Genomic DNA, 13902 nt, shown 5'->3' with positions numbered 1-13902 from the left:
TTCTCTACTACGGAACAGTGGATGAAGGGCAATCATCTAGCACTAAATGCATCAAAAAACAAACTTATGGTATTTACCCCCTCAATAACAAACAACATCGATAGAAAACTATTCTCCATCACTAACCAGAATAACACACCTCTTGAACTAGTATCAGAAACGAAACTACTAGGAGTCCAAATAGATAATCAGCTTAAATTCAATAGCCACCTACAACTAAACATAAAAAAAAACACCAAAAACTTGGCATGCTCTACCGACACAATCGATTCCTCACTACATCTACTAAACTCACTCTTGCTACTACATTTCTCATCCCTTCCCTTCTTTATGGTGCCCCTCTCCTAACAAACCTACAATCATCTCTCAAAACTAAACTGTCCTCCTGTTATAATAAAATTGCCAAATTTGCCACTAGTAACAAATCATCTACCCATCACTGTACATCTCTGCACAAACTCAACTGGCTAGAGCTTCCCAACTATCTCTCCTATATTCAGCTCACTTTTGCTCACAAACACATTTTTCATCCATCTCTCTGTCCCTCTCTCAGCTCTACCTTTAAAATGCACCTGCCACAAAGAATTCTAAGATCTAATAACCAAAATCTAATTGAGCTGTATAAACCCCTTCACTCTCCAGGAAAAAACCTCCTGTCCTTTGCCCTGGCATGACTATGGAACTCTCTTCCTCCCTCCATCCGTATCACCACCTACCTCCCAGCTTTTAAAACATCACTGCACTCACATCTAATATCCTCTTGGGAATGCTCCTGCTCCCACCCCTCATAGCCTATTCTCCACTTACTACCTTCAACTTATTCATATATTACCAGACACCAAATAATTAAGTCAACTGTAGTTACTACCACAATGCTTTATTTTTCTAAAAAAAAAAAATTTAACTAAACTCTTTCTTTGCTCCTACTTAAATATGGGTTGTTCTACAAAATAAAACCTAAAAGTTACTTTGTAACAGCTTAATCTTTATTTAGTTTGCAACCCACAAATGACGGACATTGTAAACTGCTGCAATCTTTTGTTACCACTGTTTTAAAGCTTTGTGTTTAACCTACTAATAATTTGAAATTGTAAGCTGCTGTAATAATTTTTGTAACCTTTGTTTTGGAGCTTTTCTCCCCAGGACTCCATTGAAAACAGGTTCTTATTGGCCCAATGGACTATCCTGGTTAACCAACTGCAAATAAATAAATAAATAAATAAATAAAATTGACTATACCTTCATCATGCTGTGTTTCAGTTACTTTGTTTTACTACTACATATGTCCAGGCAGTGTGTCTTCATGCACATTACATTTAATCACTCATTAAGTCTTCTGTATCTGCAAATGTATAATGTGTTAAATGTTTGGTGCAAGCTTTTGCTGATTTCTATGGTTCTCTGATCTGTTGTTTGTCCTGATACTCATATTACTGTGTAAACCAAAGAAAACTCTGCAATGTCATTGTCTTATGAAGAGGAATGAAGGTCAGCAGGACTAAGACAGAATATATGTGTGAATGATAGGGAGGATAGAGGAATGGTGAGGATGCAAGGAGTAGAGGTGACGAAGGTGGATCAGTTTAAATACTTGGGATCAATAGTTCAGAGTAATGGTGAGTGTGGAAGAGAGGTGAAGAAGAGAGTACAGGCAGGATGGAGTGGGTTGAGAAGAGTGTCAGGAGTGATTTGTGACAGACTAGTACCAGTAAGAATGAAAGGGAAGGTCTACAAGAGGGTAGTGAGACCAGCTATGTTATATAGGTTGGAGACAGAAGCATTGACAAAAAGGCAGGAGTTAGAGCTGGATGTGGCAGAGTTAAAGATGCTAAGACTTGCACTGGGTGTGACGAGGGTGGACAAGATTTGGAATATGTATATTAGAGGGTCAGCCCAGGTTGGAAGGTTTGGAGACAAAGCCAGAGATGCAAGATTACATTGGTTTGGACATGTGCTGAGGAGGGATGCTGAGTATATTGGAAAAAAGATGCTAAGGATGAAGCTATCAGGTAACAAGAAAAGAGGAAGGCCTAAGATAAGGTTTATGGATGTGGTGAGAGAGGACATGCAGGTGGTTGATGTGATAGAGCAAGATGCAGAGGACAGGAAGAAATGGAAACAGATGATCCGCTGTGGCGACCCCTAACGGGAACAGCCAAAAGAAGATGATGATGATGATGATGTCACTGTTCTATGAAAAATTAGCAAAAAAACGGTCCTATCCACACCGATAATAAGTGTTTCTATGATGTTTTTTAATATCAACCAATATATCTATATATATATATATATATATATATATATATATATATATATATATATATATAAAGCAAACAACTGACGTTTTAGTCTGTGTGGTGGCAAGACCACTTTAAGACATTTTTGAAGCATTACTGCTACTTTAAAAGCTCTGTCTTAGGGTTCTCTTCCTCTGAATTAATCACAGACTGATATCTTAGTGTCAGTGTAGATACTTAGATACAAAGTGATATGAAGGTCAAGATAATGAAATGTCATTGCTGATTTCCTGTCAGGAAATGCATCTGAAGCTCAAAATTCTGAATGCTAAAGCAAACAAATGATACACTTTTATTAATGCTTCCTTTTTTTTTTTTTTTTTTTTTTTTAAATTCTTGACAGAAGAAGATGCCTACTGCACAAAACACATCTGTCTCTCTGAAAACCAGTGTAAGTGGCTGCATCAGATGTCCATTCCGAAGAATGGACCAATGCATCTGAAAAATTAAATAAGATCTATTACAAAATGAAATGAATCCAATACTGCAAGGAGTGATGACTCAGCACAAGGACAAAGATACAGAAGTAGTAACAATTAACTAATGTGCCACACTTTCATCTTGTACCCAAAAATATCCACAGATGGACAATATTTTGCTGTGAAACCAGATAATTAAGTACAACCTAGAACAATGACGCCTAATCTCAGCAAAAATGCACTCTTAAGAGCTTACAGGATCATAGGAGATTACTAGGCTATCGACCCAGAGGTCATTTTAAGCCAAGCCATTTCATCCCAATGTAATACCATAGAAATGCTAGTCAATACCAAAGATTGTATTTAGTGATGACTGTCCATGTCCAGGAGGATTTTGGGCATTATCCCCGGTAAGAACTTATGGTGCCCCATCCACTCATCCAGGTTCCTCTTGAACAGTGTCATAGAGGTGCTCTGTTTCACATGAATTGGTAGCCTGTTCCAAAGATGCAGCAGTCACTAGGAGATAAATCTGTCCCTCTAGCATGTCCTATTTAACTTGCAGGCCATATTTAGGTCCCTGGAAAGGGTAGCCCTAATCCTGTTTGATTTACAGATATGCAGCAAGTTCATTAGGTCTGTGTCTTGGCTTTCTCTGTAGGCCAGGCATAAATCATAGGACCCTAGGAAGTTACTAGCCTACTGGCCCTGAGGCCCTTACAAGCCTAGCCAAGAATTTAGCCCATGTAATGACAAGTCAACACTCAATGCCCCTATCCAGCAGGGACACGGGTGGAATCCTAGGGGAGTAAGGGTTAATGGGATACTTTGTTTGACGTGGGGAGAGAGTCTATTACACTGAATGGGGAGTCTCTGGGACACAATCTGTCCTGCCAAGCAGTCCTACTGATGTCACAGACCAGGTTGAGGATGCAGGTTACTCGAGTGCAGCTTGACTTATGGATATGCAGCAGTCCCATCACGGTGGGGTCTGAGATTGCTTTGTATGCCAGACAGAGGTCACCTCTGAGGACTCTGTATGAGACTGAGTAGATTGGCAGGACTTTTAGCCTACCTGTGTAGGGTAGATGTTTGAGGCCCTAGATTCTCCTGGTGAGGAACCTCTGTGGTTGGTCTCTCCAGCTGCTGCATGTGCTTTGTGAGGTACATGCCAAAAGGGGCATTATACTCAATAATGGGTCTTATAAGGGAAGACTACATGGATGTTATGATTTCTTTGTCCTGGGATGAAATGCCCTTACTAATGAGGTGGGCCACATAGAAAGCTTTCCATACAATGGAGGCAATATGGTGGTCAAAAGTCAGTTTTCATTTAACCAGGGTGCCCAAGTCCCACACGACTGATTGCATGCTTAGGACCTTGTTATTAATGTGATAATTTGTGGGGACATCACTCTTCCCCAAAGGGGATGATGATGCATGTTTTGGCTTTCAGTTTTAGGCCATTTCTCTGTCACCAGTCATTTGTTTGGGTGAGACCCTCTTGGAGGATGTCCACATCCCTAGGGGAATTGATGACAGCACTCAGCTTACAGTCATCTGCAAACTTGGTCAGCCACAGCTCACTGGTTTTGACCTGCACCTCAGGAACGTACATCTCAAACAACAGAGGCCCCATGACCGATCCCTGGGGTACACTGCTAGTTATGGACCTACTGCTTGAGCTGCCTTCCCTTATTTTGACTAGGTGGGTTCTGTTAGTGAGCCAGGTTGCTACTCATCTGGTAACATATGGATTGATGCCTAGCTGAGACAGTGTATCTATTGTAACTAAGTGGGGAATAGTATTGAAGGCTTTGGCCAGGTCAAGGTAGGTGGTGTGCACTATCTTCCCCTCATCCATGGCTTTCGTGACTGTCTCAAAGAAATATTTGGTGACCGTCTCAAAAAAGTCAACCAAATTTAACAGGCATGACCACCCCTTGATGAAACCAAAAAGTGTGGAATCGAGTGTTTGGAGGTTGGCAATGTCCTTGTTAATTAGGTCAATGATAATTCATTCCATGGCCTTGCAGATCAGGCTAGTAAAGCTGATGGGTCTATAATTTCCTGGATTGGTGGACACTCCAGCTTTGTGCAAAGGGATGACAGTGGCTGTCCTCCACTTGGCTGGGATGAAGCCAGTACTCAGGCTTTGGTTGAATAGGTACCTAAAGGTGTTGCAAGTTCCTGACTGAGTTCATGTACGATGCAGCCTGGGATGTTATCAGGACCCATGGAGGCTGTATTTTTTGCATTGAGAGGGGAAGTGATGACCTGGAGATAAGGGGAAGGGGCAGGTGCTAGGGATGTCCTGGATTTCCTGATGGGGGGCAGAGGGGTGAAGTTTTCAATGAACCTGTCTGCCAGCAGGTTGGATATATCTATGCTGTTTGTGTATGTGGTGTCCTTGACCACTAGATCTGAGTGTTTCCTTTGAGAGTGCAGACATATGTGAAGACGGCCTTATGACTGTCTTTATTAGTTGTGGCCAGTTTGGACTCAAAGTTTGCTTTGAAGAATTTCACTAGTGCTCTTATTTGTTTGTTCAGGCTAAGGAGAGACTGCTTCCAATTAGGCACCTGCTCCTTGTTGGTCATGGACAGTAATTTTTTTTTCTTTTATTATAGAGTTTATTTATTGCAGATGTCCACCAGACAAGTTTACTCTTCATTGAGGAGGAGGATTTTGTCCTGTCTGGTATTCCTGATTCCATGCAGGTATATAAATGCTCGTATTGTACTTTGGTGTAGGTTTGGACATATGTGCTTGTTCCTATGGAGGGGTGAGAAGGCTGTGAAGCTGTTTATACCTTCTCTCAGGAGGTTGTAATCAGCTTTGGAGAAGTTTTTGTTTGACCCTAGCTGGGGAGTGACTTTAAAAGTGACCGCTTTGTGGTCGGATCTTACCTGGGAGGAAGACACTATAGGGATGCTGCAGTGGTTACTCATGTTGGTTAACACCAAATCAAAGATATTATCCCCTGTTGTGGGGGTGTCAACCAGCTGGTCCAAGGCATTTACATTGATGAAATCAAGGAATCTCTGGGCATTTGTGTTCTGGCACGAGTATTTTTAATTATTTATTTTATTTAACATTTGTTAACCAGGAATGTCCTACTTGGAACAAAGCCAATTTTCAGCAGAGGCATGGGGAGAAAATGCTCCAGATGCATGTCTTTGTAACTTTGTGAGTATTTCTTCCTGTCTATGGTTGGATAGTTAAACTCACCCAGGATCAGGGTAAAGGGTTGAAACTTGATAGATTGAAGAGGTCCAGATAGGTGGAGTGGGCATCTTGAGTCAAAGTTGGGGCCTGTAGCTGGCTATGATTTCAACAGGGGTTCTGTCAACAGTTAATTGCACCAGGAGTGTCTCCTGTGCATCATACTGTTTGACCAGCCTGGAGGTGTGGAAGTCCTTAATATATATTGCAACTTCACCTCCTTTTGCTTTACTGCCCACAGTTTGGGGTCCGAATGTATGATAGGATGAGTAATGTGGTATGGCTGGGCTGCTCTCTGCAGTTTTGAACCAGGTTTCTGTGACTGCACAAATGTTGACATCGTACAGGGTTAAGAATGCTTGTAATGAGTGCAGTTTCACATTTAGATGCCTAGCATTTAGCAGCATGACCTTTAATTTGCATTTTGATGAAATTTTCATGTTAGTTTTGACCTCATGGCATTGCCTAAAAGGGCACTATGGGGGTGGCAAGAGTCTTTTCCAGAAGCCTGAAGCCCAAGGGAGACAGATACAGACCATCTCTGGCAAAGCATTGTGGTCTGTCGATCATGTCTTCCCAGGCTGTCAGGTACTGGATCCCCTTGGAATGACACCAGAAACTAAGCCAATTATTAAAGTCAATAATTTTCTGTTTGTATTGAGACATCATTCTGGGTGAAGGTAGAATGCTGCTTAAGGAATATACCTGCCTGTGACACATTCAGCAAGCTCAGTTATGTCTCTCTCTATATAGTCCAGGGTGGTATGTCTCAAGTCTTTCACTCCAATATGGACTATCACAGTCATAACATTACCTGTTGTTATCCAGCCTGGTGAGGGGCACATCTGTGTGTCTCACAAAGGAGTCACCTATGACTAATATGTTGGGTTTATGTTTAGGCCTTAGTGGCTGTGAGACACAGGTGTGTGGAGTATGTGTGGTGTGATGGGCTGTGGAGTTTGCATGTGTTTTTGCCTTGAAAGTCTCTTTTGTTTAGGTATGCTTTTGTTGAGGACCTCTGTTGTTGGTGTGTGTTGTGTAGGAGTGGGTGGTGTTTGTGTTGACAACCTTCTCAGTGGCAGACATACTGGCTTGTGAGGAAGACAGCAGAGACTCTAGGTTCATAATGTAATTACATCTCTCAAAAATTGTATTCCTAGGTGGTAGTAGTACAGGGTTGGCTATGTACATGAGGCAGTCGCTATACTGTCTCAGGATGCCCATATCAACCAGACTTGCAGGAGAAACCATAGGAGACTGTCCATTCATATTTGTCAGAGTCTGAGGGAGACAGGCCAGAGAGAGCTAAGGGTGTAAAGGGTGGAAGGTCTAAGAGGAGTACTACTAGATGATCACACAGGTGCTACTAAGGGAAAATTGAAGGTGGAACACCTCATAATGGGTTAAACACAGTGCAGTTGCGGTGCATGACGAGGCTTGCTAACAAGCTCAAACCAGTCTCCCCTAAGAAGTCTATACAATACCGAGTATAGTGACAAGGACTTTAGTCAGTCTGTGTAAGACACGTGCTGGAGCCCCTAGATCTTCTTTCTTAGAAATCTCTGAGTTCTCTCTAATTGCTAAAGATGGTCTGTACGGTGCATACCAAATGGTGGGGTTATACTCAATTATGGGCCAGATAAGTGCCGAGTATAGGGTTTATAACTTCTTTTGCTCTCGAGGTGATGCCTTTACTAATCAAGTGTGATACACAAAGTGTTCCTCAGTACTGTAGACACATGTGGTCAAAGTTAAGGTTATGAACAAAAAGGACAATTAAGTGGGTCGGATACAACAGTGGTGAACATAAAGTCTATGCCTGACTTCCAAGATTGCTCTAGTATCAAACACAAAACAGTTTCAACTATTATTCAACCTATAACGCTCCTTTAAAGTGAACTTAAAACTCAGTACTGGATGAGACTAAGAGAAGGAAGTCTGGCAAGTCATTTCATTTAAACTGCATATAAACAAGGACAGTGAAGCACCATCCCTGAAGTTAAACATTTTGGAGACCTTTGGAATTTCCATGGTACAAAGCACAAAAGAACACCGAAGTCATGAAAGGCACTTTTGTTTCAGAATGGATGCTAGCCCATTCCTTTCTGTCCTTACAGACTATATAATGTGTGACACAGAACTGAGTACATTGTAGAAAGTTGGGGCTATAAAATGAAACCAAAATCAAAATAATTCCCCTCTAATGAATTGTCTACCTAGAATTCACTGCAAATTTAATTACATCATGACACAGTATATTCACCTGACAAAATGTTCCTTTATAAGACTGATCATACTAGTGCAAAAGAAGTTGGTATATTTAGTAGTATACAGTTTTGCTGTTCCAGACCACATCTGTGGAATTTGTACAAGCAACAGCCAAAATAGAAGCTAGTCTTGTATTTTTATGAAAGTCCACATTATTCAGTTCTAGTCTGCTAACTAATAGAATGGTTAAATATGAGACCTCAGTAACCATAACACTACTGTAGCAATCAGAGGTAGAACCTTCCTCAAATCACTACAATTCATCATATAAGAATATGCAGATTCATAACAAATCTATCATTAACTGCATTAAACAAACTTGTATCTCGTACTATATATTAAACCATTACTTAACTGGTCTTCTCAATCAATTGCTTGCTATTAATTTGTTGATTTGTTATTCATGTAATCATTGTCACTATATTTCTCTATAACTTGTATAACTTAATCTCTATGTACATGCATGAATGCTAAAGCATTGAAATGTTTGTTAACTTTGTTAAGTCTGTAACATGCAGCTTTTCTCCCTGGGCCTCCACTGAAAATGGACCTGTGCCCAGTCGGACTTTCCTGGTAAAAAAAAAATGTAAAATAATTAAATAATTAATAAAACCTAAGCATGTTCCATCAGCTATCTATGCAATAGCTCAGTGAAACACTTCAGGTGCTGATACAATACCAAATTTTAATCTAGGAAAGATGTACTTTCCCTTAAGAATACTAAATATACATAGGATAGTATTTTATTTGTCAGGCATAACTTGCCTAAAATCCATGATTAGCATAACTTACAGAAATAAGTCATTTGCATCGGACATGCCAGTACTCCATGTGCAGGAGAAAGCAGATAACCCTCTCTCCTTATAGCTTTACTAAAGTCTTGCAGATCCCTGCATAAACAAAGCTGGTCAGTCTTTAGTCAAACCACCACCCATGCTCTCTATTTTGTTCGGCTATCTCAAATTACTAGAACTTTCCTTGAAACAAGCTCAATTGGCAAAATGGCATAATCTGTCTTAATATGATAAATTATTAGCAAATAGTCCAGACCACTAAACTGATCTTCATAATCATGAAACAAATCATCACTCTAAACATGGACAGCCTGAATATTTTCCTATATTAAGCTTCAAGAAAAAACAAATTATCTACTACAGGAGGAGTTTCTGTTTCAATTATCTTGAAGAAAATATGGTATTTCTTATTGTTCTATTCATAAGTAAGTCACTTATGATTCCTTGGTTAAGATGGCAACTGAACCATTTTGCAACATAAAAAATTAACTGGCCCTGCCTTTCACACTTCAGTCATATCCATGGGACCGCTACTAAATCTGGTCAACATCTTCAGTCTGCTTCTCCTCTCCCACATCTATTTTACCTGACTTTTTGTAAACTCTGGATTCTTCTAGCCAAAAGGACAATTCTTTTACTACCTGCATTTTCTCCAGCTTTAAGCAGTATACACTCCAACTAACATCGCTGGTCAGCTCTCTAGACAATAGGCATATCCTGTGAGCCCAGCAAGGACCTTTAAAAACTGGGATGTATCCACATGTTCATTCCTCCCCCTCACTCCAAGCCACCACTCCTGCCATTGCTAGCTTGGGTGTATATAAGCATTATGGATATGCCCACCTTTGGGCAGCAAATAAAAGCTGTAACTGCATCAGCTGATCACAAAATATCATGTCACAGCAAGTTCTGTCTGATTCTCCTAACCCTTTGGTTGAATGCATGGACTATGCGCTCTGTACAGAGGTAACCCCAACACATAATGTTTCAATTCAATACCCAAACTGGACATATTTGTGCTGCAAAGAATCATACAACCACACAACATTATGAAACAATTCCTGTAAGTTGACTCCTTTCAATCACTCCAGTAACAGATGCTAGAAAATACTCGAGTCAAAAGATTAAAATCCAGCTGTCCTTTATACTATCTTACCTGTTAAAACACTTACTGTTGGGGTGATATTTATCCAAATCTAGGTCCCCGGTGAAAGGATATCATTATCAACCCTAAGCATTGTGACTCCATCGGTGCTAATGGTCTGAAAATCATACATCTCAATCCCTCAAGCATGACAATCTAGCTTCAGCTAATTCTTAGTTTGATGCTGTTACCTGTATCAACCTCACATCCTGTCACTGAAACCCGGTTAAAAACTAGCATAACTGATTCATAAATCTGCCCTCCAGATTACCAGATTTACAAAGCAAATGAGATCTACAGGTGCTACAGGAGTTCACTATTCTTTATCATGACAACCCTACTGCTTACTTAAACAAAGAAAACAATACTCTGAACAAAAGGGTTTATTTAAAAGTACAGTAAAGCTTTTATCACAAACTTGCTTATGTAGTCACAGTGGAAAAGATGACATGGCCTGAAGGAACATCTTGTTTTACTACAGAAAATGGTACCTCATTTGCACAAAACAGTAATTGTGCCACTAGCCTTCTGGCCCTCTTATCAAATTTATTGAAAATGTTTTCACTCGGTGTTACTTTCAGCATCTGAAAATGCCAAGTTTCATCTCATATTACACAACAGGGGTTCACACAAAAGAATGGAACCAAATCAGACTTCCTGATGCTGCAGAGCTCATCAATAACCAGCTAAGTCAGATAAAAAAATGTTGTTTCACTCTCCTGTGGGTTTCTAAACCATCTGGCATATTTATGTCATATAAAATGTATTAGATCTTTGCCAGTAGCAGTCTGAATGCAAATGCCATAAAATGGCTTACATATTAACTAAAAGGAAGGTCTCTGTTGGTGATGTGCAGTTTTCCAGATAAAAGTTGCAGCTCCCAAATCTTTCTGCCTAAAAGAAAATGTGTCTACAGTGTAATTAGTGGAAATTTTTACCCTACAATAACAGTGTCTCTGTATGTTTCCCCTCTGAATTTGCATGAACCTGTGATATCAGAGACCCAAGTTACTACAGCAGATTCATAGCCACCCCTGTGGCATACAGGGATAGAGCCCTGTTTATGAAGCAGGCAACCCTGTCTCAGTTAGTGGAGCATGTGCATGTAAATGTTGACAGGGAAGTATGGGAGAGAGCACCCAGGGTTAAGTTCCCAACCTTGGCTGAGGAATGTGGATCTGGCTTGCCATTTGTGTGACATCTAGCAGAAGCACTACGTTGCACCAGTGGAGAATGAGACTGTGAGCAAGTGTGGCTAATGTGCATGCATATAAGCTAAGAGAACGCATACTCTCACCACACAAGGTAATGAATGGGCTAATAAGGCACCCCAGGCAGGAAAGAATGCATTACAGGACTCTCACCTAATATAGGGATACCTGTTTCACACCCCAACAACAGTACAGACGATCAGCTGTTTGAAAGTAGTGGAGCTATAAGGTAGTTCTTGGGGGGGACAAACACACGGTTCTACAACATTGGCAAGTTCAAAATTGCTGATGTACAATTGCATGAGGTTTGTTGCTTAGTTTCCAAGGTATTAGAAGTCAAAAGATGCTGTATCCCTCTGATCCATGCTATATTACGGCTGCTAATCGATGGCATTTCACTGTCACAGAAAAGTCGTCCTTAAACGTAGGATTTGTTTTAGATTTGTTTTCCATTCATTTCTATGTGTAATTATAAAATAGAGGCTCATTACTATTCAAAAATAAGCAAGCTGACTGGACAGCCTTACCAGCATGCCCACTGTAAATCTAGCATATACCAACAGAAAGTGCAGCCACTGAAGTACCATTGAGCACCCAGACTTTTTTGGTACATGCTGAGGGACAGAGCACAATATAAGAAAAATCAGGTACATTCTGCAAACTAAAACAAAGCCTAGTTTTCCTTATATTTTATTTTTCCTTATATTTTTGCACTGTCCCTTTTAAAAATCGTTTTTTAGATTGTTAAAAAAATTAATTAACAGCAGAAATTCTGAATTCTCCATCACTTCTCTGACTAATGGAGCACTTTTGCAAGGAAGAGTGGGCAAATATTGCCAAGCCAAGATGTGCAATGCTGATAGACTCCTACCCAAGAAGACTGGATACTTTAATTAATCAAAAGGTGCTTCAACAAAGTATTAGTTTAAGGGTGTGCACACTTATGCAACCAGCTTATTGTACTTCTTTTATTTTTTTATATTTTTCCCCCTAAAAGATTTGTTTGTTTTTCAATTGAATTGTACAGGTTATAGGTTACACTAAAGGGAAAAGTTTTTTAATGATTTACTGTGGTCTCTTTTTTTTTTATATTACAGAAACCTGGAATTTTAACAGGGGTGTGTACATTTTTTATATCCATTGTAGGTTCTGAGGGCAATACTGTTGAGAAGTGACACAAGACACCAAGTTTAAGCAATTTTTTTAAAATCATTATAATCATCTTTTACGTACAAGCATTAAAATTGTCATCTTTGCTTATTGATAGGGGGACTCTAAAGTATCAGTGCAACTATCTGTTCAGTCAACACACTGCAGGCACTGGTAAACCCAGATACTCAGTCCAAGTTAAAAGTTCGTGTTGATCAAAGCAAATCAATCAAATCCAATCTGGATGATGAGTTCTATTCTATTGCTGGCTACTTAGCATTTTATAGTCTTGTATAAACAATGACTTCCAGAAAGACATGACAGTTTTGCACTGATAGAATATTTAAAAAAAAATTGCAAATCATTTCCTAAGTTGTAAACAAGATTTATATCGTGCCATTTTTTTTTTTAGTGCTTCTGCATGCTTCCCTTTAAAAAACTGTTAGCCCACACACTTACAATAGTTCCTCTTTCCAGTCCTTCTGTGCTGGTAAACAGCTTTTGTGCTGAGCAACAGTTCAAGTTCAACATACCAGTGTTCAATAAGCAAGGTTTACCTCAAAACATTTTCTAACACAACATACAGTAGTAATTTTGCCTTTAATGCATGTCTATCATCAATAAAGCTGCTATCAGTTAATAACACACAGTAATGAGGAGATAGATACATAAAATAAAACATTTGGGCAGGCAGTGTGGATCCTTCGCAGTACTGCAATAATTTGGGGAAAATGTATCTAGGTTAAATATCTTGCTTATAATCTGTGTTCACAAAGTCTCTAAATATTTGTAAAATTAACCAGTTCTCAGAATCTTGATTGTATTTGGACCTTAAATTTCCAACAGTATATATCAGCACCATTTAAGGATTGATGCCAATAAATTAAGTTACTTCGCTGTTTCAATACTTGAATTTTCTTGAATTTAAGAGTTTCTAAGCAGTCATTTGCATTTGCAACTGAAAACATAGAACATATCAAGCCTTTAATGATTAAAATATGTGAACTTTTGGAAAGAGGAAAGATGTTATTAAAATTGGAAATTTGAGAAGAGGGTATAATTCCGTTTACGCAAAAGTCTTTTAATAACCAAATAAAACTATTAGGACCACTTTAGTTCTTGTTTATTACTGGTTGTGATATATTATTTACTAATAATATTTTTTGATGCATTTGTTTCCATTTTGAATCATTAGATTAATTTATCTACAACACTATAACTTTTACAATTGCTGTAGTAAACAATTGAATATCAGGGAATGCTATTCCATCATTATCTGAACCTTTTCTGTGCCAATCGAAGGAAACTCTTGGTTTAATAGGATGCTCAAAAATTAAGTAGAATAATTTAACTTCAGCAATTTTTTGGATGGAGATAGTACTAAAGATCGTAAGA

At 39.2% G+C, this 13902-nt stretch overlaps 1 protein-coding gene across 1 annotated transcript in view; it reads right to left on the bottom strand.

The window, feature by feature from the left end:
* ATP10A (ATPase phospholipid transporting 10A (putative)) overlaps nucleotides 1-13902 on the bottom strand; it is a 1517068-nt gene that overhangs the window by 944759 nt on the left and 558407 nt on the right. The gene's annotated exons all lie outside the window — the stretch shown is intronic.

The sequence above is a fragment of the Protopterus annectens genome, chromosome 6.part0, assembly GCF_019279795.1.
Source record: "Protopterus annectens isolate FY-2018-M chromosome 6.part0, PAN1.0, whole genome shotgun sequence".
Lineage (NCBI taxonomy): Eukaryota > Metazoa > Chordata > Ceratodontiformes > Protopteridae > Protopterus > Protopterus annectens.
The sequence above is the reverse complement of the archived record's forward strand: the minus strand, read 5'-3'. Positions and strand labels throughout refer to the sequence as shown.